The sequence below is a fragment of the Belonocnema kinseyi genome, chromosome 10, assembly GCF_010883055.1.
Source record: "Belonocnema kinseyi isolate 2016_QV_RU_SX_M_011 chromosome 10, B_treatae_v1, whole genome shotgun sequence".
Taxonomy (NCBI): domain Eukaryota; kingdom Metazoa; phylum Arthropoda; class Insecta; order Hymenoptera; family Cynipidae; genus Belonocnema; species Belonocnema kinseyi.
In genome coordinates, this window is record NC_046666.1 from 58,868,280 (window position 1) to 58,876,967 (window position 8,688).

Consider the following 8,688-nt stretch of genomic DNA (forward strand, 5'->3'; position numbering starts at 1 on the left):
TGCAATGGTATATGGCGTCGCCTGTTTTCTTACAAAATGGATATTTCCCTCAATTTTCAATGAATTGACCTAAAAATTTCAGGAAATCTTCTTCCAATATTACGGAACAAATGTCTCACTGGAAGTTGTTTCAACTTCGAAGTTCACTCGATACTTTTCTTCGTTGAAGCTAAGAAAACGTGCTTACCATCAGGTTTTTATCTTAATTATCCACATCGTAGGCATCGCTAGGGTATAATGCATGTGTATACCAAATTTCAGAAAGTTTCGATAATATTTGTTTGAGTTGAGACGATTTATGTTTCAAAAAATAATTTGGCAACATTTTCTAATCACTTTTTCCCTTTTATTATCGAAAATATAAATCGGATTGAAAAACTCTAAAGGAAAAAAAGTTCCATCTTGTCATTCTCTACAAGAAAATATTTTCATAAATTTCATTTTTTTGAATTTCGAAATTTTAATATAACAAGACGTTCGGACAATACTTTTTCGCGTTTTCGAGCGTTCGGACCCTTTTCGTTTCTGGGCACTCAATTTGAAACACTTTTTTCTTATGTTACGTTAGTGATTTTCGCTTCTAATTTTTAGCTTAAAAATTAAATATTAAGGAATATTTACAATTTTCAACAACTTTAGGTTAAATTGACGTATTACCTGCAATTTTTATTTTTAAACAAAAAATATTATAATCTGAATAAGAATTATAATTCAGAAATAGAATTGAAAATTAATGCAAATTGCATTTTCCACAGATAAAAAGCCAAAGACAATTGTACTTTTAAGGGTTGTAAAGTTAACTTTTAGTCTTCTTGAATTTTCCAAAGTTAAAATTAAAAATTTTTTTTTTACTATAAAAAAATGAAAAAAGTCAACTTTTGTTTCAATCAATCGTCATTGGCAAAAAATGATTTGGCGAATTAATTGTCATACAATGGACTTCCAGTGGGAAATTTTTGAGATTTAAAAAAAGCCTCTAAGCGGATTTATCTACTTTTTAAAAAAACATTAGGTTTAAAAGAAAATTTACATTCTTGAACATTTTTTTACTATGTTATTATATTTTTTCTGTCTAAAATTTAATAAATAATAAAAATAATAATATTTTAAAGAATAGTTTCTGTATATTAACAATAATAGAGTATGTTAGTGCTTTTCACTGGAAATCAGTTATCATTTAATTTCGACTTCAGAAATTCAACTTACAATTTTGAATAACTTTAGGTTATATTAGTGTTTTTTGACGAAAATTGGTATTTTTTAAGAAAAATATAAAATATATTGTTCTTGCATTTCTTTTCTATTATTATAGATAATAGATAATATGACGTACAAAAATTTCGTAACGAAATTAATTTCATATATTCATTTAAAAATTCGGCGAAAAAAAACAAAGTAATAATGCACACGTAGCGCGCCTGTTTTTTTAGTGTAGTTTAAATATAAATGATATAAAAATATAATAAAAAATCCTTATAATTCCAATTTTTGAAATCGCACAATGTTAAATATAAAACTATGAAAGCTTTCAATATGAACATTTTACAGATTTAATATAGAAATTCTCTTGAAATTTTAAATTTCTAAATTTGAAACTTTAGTCGATTCGGGGGGATTTCAATGAAATATTTATGAGTTATAAAGGATATCAATTAAAAGGTATTGTAAAATATTAGCCTCAATAAAATTCTCAAGATTAACCTAACATATTTCAGGTGACATATTTGAAAGAATTTTAATCTTGTAAACTTTTCAGGTTTAATTACTCTAGAAACGTTTAAAATTATATGCATTCTAGTTGGAAACTTAAAAAATTATTTAACATAAACTTCAAGAGCTAAGAATTAAAAAATTCTAAAATTCGTTTAGAAAATGAATCATGATTTTTAAATTTCAGTAATTTTAATTTAAAATGAAAAATCAATAATTTGAAAATCAAAGAAAGCATCTTCATGATAGAAAAAGCGGGGACCCGGAAAGAAAAAGAAAAGCCTATATTAAAATAATTTTTGGTATCTGCTTGGCTTAATGTCAAGAGAGAGAGATATTTATTGCATTCTGTATCTTGATTCACAATTTTTTAATACTATGAAAATAGTTTCAAAACAGGGAAAACTTCATAACTATTTTAGTTTCTGAAACTAATTCTATAATGAAGCTTTATTTAATCCCTAATAAAAATTTAAGAGCAAAACACTATACCTTTATTGCACGATTTCTCTACAGAAATATCCACATCATACCCAAATATTTCTCGAAGAAATAATACTATTATTAAGTGACGAATCATTTTTTTTTAATTAAAAATATTTCTTTGATTTAATTAATTAAAAAATTAAAAACAGTGACAATAAATCTAAAGAAGTTCTTGTTTACATTCTCATGTAAAAAAGTTTCTGCAATAGATAATTCCAAGCATCTGTATAGGTTTTAAAAAATTGATTGCCTTAAAAATTAATTATATTAACAATAATTTAATTTATATCTTATATTTAAACATTTTAATCAGACATCGCGAATAATTTTCACTTTAAATAAGTCACTTAATGTTTTCACGCTCACTTCAAAATTGATAGTTTTTTTTGCAATTTTGTACATTCACTGCAGGTTTGAAAAAAAATTAAGTACTTTAGCGAGAATCTCAGTCACAGGAAGAAATTCCCTCGAACGCGTTTCCTTTTATCTCAGAGGATCGTTTTGCTGATTTTGCGCTGTACGAAGTTCACTTCGACGTGGGAAACTAAGAAGAATACATTTTCCCAAGTCCTCAGACTAGTAATTGTTTTCTTGATCTACTTAATCCCTCGAGGGTGATATCAATCTTCTCTCTTCGAGCTCGATGAAAAATGTATAAATCTCAAATTGAGAGCAGAAGTGTTAATATTAACTTTTTAAATTGTTCTGAAGGCTGACAACATTAATAATAAGTTTGGCTAATTTCTGTGAAGACTTCTCATGGTTTTTTTGTATAAAATTTAAATTCTTCTAATCAGTAGAATTTCTTCATAATTAAGGGAAATTTATAATTACCTGAATCTTTAAATACAATTTTTTAACATATATCGATATAATTTGACTCAAAAAGTTCGAAAATACAATTATAAAAAATTTGCAAGTGTGTCGGTATTTGCGTATGTAACTTTTTTAGCTCACCATATCTCGAAAAGTAAAAGAGCTCTGCTTTTCAAGCTCAGAAATTTCGAATAATTAAAACATTTAACTTTTTTGATATTCAAAATACAACAGTATGACATGTAGCATATTTGTTTCCTACTTTGAGACGCATTGATCGACCTATTATTGAAATTGTTTTATATCATTATGTTTACATAAGAAAAACTTTCTTCACTTTAGAACTACTCCATTACTGTAAATAATTTGATGTTAATTTTTTTGTCCACTGGTCTAAAACTAATATATTTTGTAAAATAATAATTTTTTCTCAGTTGTGGCAAAATGATTCTCTGGCTCCGCTGAGATCCGAACCCAGATGTTCCAAATTGCCGCTGGTCTAGGCTCCGGTCTACCCACTAAGATTTAAATTGTTTTTCGCCTACTGTTCTAAAATTAATATTTTTTAATATTGATTTTCATTTCTAAGTTGTGAAAGTACAGTACTATATCTGACATGTTTGTTCGCATCTTCGAGACGCATCGAACGCCCGAATTAAGAACCTTTCAGGACCTACCATCACCTACCAATATTCTTTTTAAACTTTTAACAAAATTATTTTCCTTACTTATGTAAGGATTCTTTTATATTAGGAATATAACAGTACCATATATACAGGTATAATCGAGAATAATTCACTTGTAATCCAGAAGTTCGAAGAATTGGGGTAATCCAAGTAATTAACTTGTAGATTCTTCTAGAACATTCTTGATTTTAGCTAGAAATTCAACTATTGGATTAAAAGTTCGTTTAATTATTAATTAAAAATTAATTTCTTTAACTAAAAATTTAGTTAGGTTATTTCTGGTGAAAAATTGTTTGTCTTAGTTGAAAATTGATTTTCTTTATCACAATTTAATTTTGGTTGAAGAAAATCAGGTTGTAGAAAATCAATCTTCTTGCTTGAAAATTCCAATTTTTGACTGAAAATAGAACTATTTTAGTAATTCCGTGCAATCGAAGGCGATCCACTTGTAAATGGAAATAACCCACTTGTAATCCGGTTTAACCTTACATTAGCATTACGGAATACTCCAATACACTATAGTTCAATTGCGGAGTAATCCACTTGTAATCTAATGTAATACACTTGCAAGGATGATATTTTCACTTAATTTAGGTAATTGACTTGTAATACATCTATAATTCAATGTATTCCACTTTTAATCGACGAATTCAAAGTACTTTAGATAAACCACGTAATTAGATTTATCTTAGAGTAATCCAGATGATTCGGAGTCATTTATTTGCATAGATAATGTGAATAGTTTTGAGCTTTTCTGTTGAAAATTTGTTCTTTTTTGTGTAGACAATTATTCTTCTTGGTACAAATTCCTCGTTTTGTGTTGAAAATTCAACTGCTTTATCAGAAAATTAATTTGTTTGGTGGAAAATTTGACTATATTGTTAAAAACTCGTTCTTTTAAAAATTTTTTTTATCTAAAAATTAAACTACTCCATTTTTAGTTGAAAATTAGTCTTCTTGATTAAAAACGAAACTATTATGTTAAGAATTCAACTATTTGGTTACAAATTCATGCATTTTGTTAAAAAATCGTCTTTTTAATTAAAAATTAATCTTTCTGGTTGAAGATTTAACTATGGTCAAAATTTCATCTATTTTGTTAAAAAGCAAACCCTTTTTTCAGCCTAGTTTATGCGGAGAAATCCACCATGATTTTATGCAATCCAGAGTAATTATATATAATCTAAAGTAATCTTAGGTAAGTCCAAGTAATTCTGTATACATATATATATATATATATAAGTAATCCATAGTCATCCGATTTAATCCTGTGTAATCCATATCCGCTGAACCACATTTTTAGGAATATTTTCCCTCTCGGGGTGTCTGTTCTTCCGCCCTGAAAATTTTGGAAATTTTCATTTTCATTTTAAATTATTTTTTTCGGGCCTAAAAGAAGGATGTGATTATTGATTTATTAGAAGAATTCGAGAAGCGAATGAGCAAGCTATGTGGATTTTTAATACACCTAATACACCTACCTGCGGCGCGGCGTTAATTCTCGGAAGGGAGGGCTATTGAAGGGTTTCACTATATATTATTGTTTGTGATTTAGTTCTGTCACTCATGGATTAAATTTTTCGTAGAAAAATATTAAACTCTGTTTTCTTTCACATTTTTAAATAATAATTAAATTCAATCAGAGTAATATTTATAATATTTTTTAAGGGGGTACAGTAGGGAAAATAAAGTTTCAAAAAAATTCAAGAAAAGCATAGCGTTAACAAAAATTCTAATCGCTATTACCTGTAAATAACTGTAAGTAACTGTAAGTAACTGTAGACATAATAATCTTCCTGCATAAGTTTTATTGTTAAAAATGTAAAAATTTAAATGTCCGTAATTAAAAGTTTCCGATTTTTTTAAATCATTGCAACATACTTAATTAAAATAGTCTTTAAAAAGTCTTGAAAAATCATATACTGTTTCGAAAAAGTTAAACCGATTTGAACAAAATCGTATCTAATATGAAGACACGAGCTTCACGCTAAAGTAGTAGTAATTTAATTAAGAGTTCCCCAGTCGCAGGTGTGAGGGTTCAGTGAGGATCAGGTTAAATTGAAAATAAGGACTTCTTTTATTGGACCAGTCGATCAGAATAATAAATACAGTTTAACTCACTGTATAAATTCACCATCACGGTTTAAAGTAAAATAATTCAATATTTAATTTAATTTCCTTAAACCTTTCTATATTGACAAAGAGATACAAAAAGATTGACCTACTGTTTCCACATTAACAGTGACAGCAATTTTATCCTTGTACTCCCAGCGACATTATAAGAATTTATTTTTGATTTTTTTTCAAAAAAAATATTATTGAAACAAATGGTCTTTTAAGTTTCTAAAGGTAACCTAAAATTTTATCAAATAGGAAGGATAACAAAAATTCGATTTAATTTCACAGGAGACGTCTTTTTGTCTTGAAATCTTTGAATATTTATAAAAATTGAAAATGACATATATATTAATAGAAATAAATTTGTTTAGAACTAGTTTTCAATTCCCTATTTTTCATCCGATTAATAATAATTAGGTATTGTTGGCGAAAAATTAATGAAAAATCATTTTGTATGTAAATAATTAACGTGATGGTGAAATTCGCATTTAACACGTTCACTGGAAACTAACACGGAACTACTCTAAAATATCCAAAATCAGTCACGATCAACTGAATTACTAAATAAACCAAACTAAAATTCATTAGTTATACAACCAGTCACGTCATCGAGTTTATATCATTACTATCCGTTAAGCGAAGCACAGGTACATTAAGCATAAATCTTTTAAAAACAAATGTTAACATACTCAGTCGACATATTTACGTACGGTAATTTTATGGGATAGGGTTTTCGAGAATCGACTATATGTAACCAGATTTGGCCAAAACTGATCGTGCAAATTAGATGTCGAACCTAGAAGTTGAATATTCTAATTGAACTCACATTATTTGACTTTTCTGAACCTCCATTACCAAAAACTATTAACCGAATTAGTAAGAAAACAAATCAATTACAAAATGTCAGAGTTTTGGAAGACAAAACCATTTTATATTTTTCAAACAGAACCAAATTAGGAATAAACTGATCGCATAAATTTACTTTTAAACCTAGAAGTTCAATTTTCTAAATGAACCCAAGTTATTTAATTGTAACGGATTTAAGTTTTTAAAAAAATGCAACAATAGATAAAAAGAGTGACGAAATTGACCATTTTGGCTTTGAAAATTGTTATCTCAAGAAACAACAAAGAAATAAGTTAATTGTTAGCAGGAATTATTGCTCCTTCTCTCAAATAACAGAAATAATTCTGATCATATTTTTTATAAACATTTTTATAAAGTAGTTCTCAATAAGTAAGTTTTTCTCACAACTAAATGGATTTCTTAGACCAAAATTGATTTACGATTATTCTCAAAGATTTTAATATACTTCGATCTTTATCTAACGTAAATAATTTGATGGTTTATAATAATTTCATTAGGCAAATGTTTCAACCGGCCGTTTGGAATGATCTTTCTTGTGATTACTGACCAACGCAGTTGACTAAAACATAATTGTGAATGTTATAGGCATTATTTAATAGAAAAACTAAGATTTATCATTCTGACATGCCAAGCAGAAGTTTGTGTTCCGGAAATTATATGACAATAAACTAAAAGAGATTCAAAAACGTGATATGTGACACTAAACAACAATTTGCGTAATTTTTAATAACCATTTTTATTTAAAAATGTCAGATTTTTCCATTTGATCGTAGAAAAAAGTTATGTCATCTTTAATTATTTTTGCGGTTTGCCTAATTGTAATATACAACCATCTTGATCAAGGAGTCGCACAACTAATAGAAAAATTTAAATCCAAAATTTATTCAAGTGCTGAATCTTAATTAATTTATTAAAAGTTTTTATAATAATCTTATTATCATCATTATTATTATAAATATCAAATCTTACTGAACCTTGCTGGTCTTCTTTTCCAATGTTAAAATTTTAGGCGTATCTTTTTTGTATAATCAAGCGGTAGGTTTTAACATTTTTGTATAAACATTGTTTTTCAGCAATTAAGCAAATTGTTATTTAGTGTCGCATATTCAGTATTTGAAACACTGTTCGTTTGTCGGGTAATTTAAGTGAAAAAAACATCTTTTTTGTATGCAAAAATGATCAATCTTAATTTTTGTTTAAAATTTTTGTTTAATCAATCACATTACATATTTTTAAATTAATTACTTTGGTCGATCGTCGCGAGAGAGATCAGAGAAATCAATTCCCAACTCTCCGAATTTTTCGGGACAAATAGGCACAGCCGTTTTTTCTTTACATCTATCTGTTACGACAAATTGATTAGAGTTGTCATTTTATGAGTAAGTTCTTTTAAAAGAATTGGTCACGTGACAATATGGTACATGATCTTAAGCTTATTAAAATTTTTTTCTGAGAGGTTTTACTCTTGAAAAATTTTCGAAATTCTTTTCCGAAATACTAGTAAATGGTTTGAAGCGTTTTCAAATCTTTTAAGACAGTTTCTCAACATTAATTCGTCAAAATAATAAATCTTGACATTTTTTCTAATATTAAATCATTTCTTAACCTTGTTGAAACTTTTGAAACCTTGAAACATCCATTAAAATAATTCAAAGTTTTAATTGATTTTTTCAAATCCTGCAAAAATTTAAGAAAAAATTTTCTAAAAGCTTCCAGTTTCATATTCGACAAATTTTAAAATCTTCAATGCTTAACATCAATCTTTTAAAATTATACCTAAATCATTTACTAATTTTCCAGAAATTCTATTGTGTGTGCCGATATTGTATTTGTTACCGGTACCGACAGTGTATACATTTAGTACATTAAGGTATTCTTAGTTTTTTGTCCGTAATTACATTTGCCTAATCTTTTTGAAAGTGTGAAAAAATTGATAAATTATAGTGCGGTAGCAAAATTGTATATTATAAAATAATATTTTTTGGAAATTTTTTTTTTCTAAATT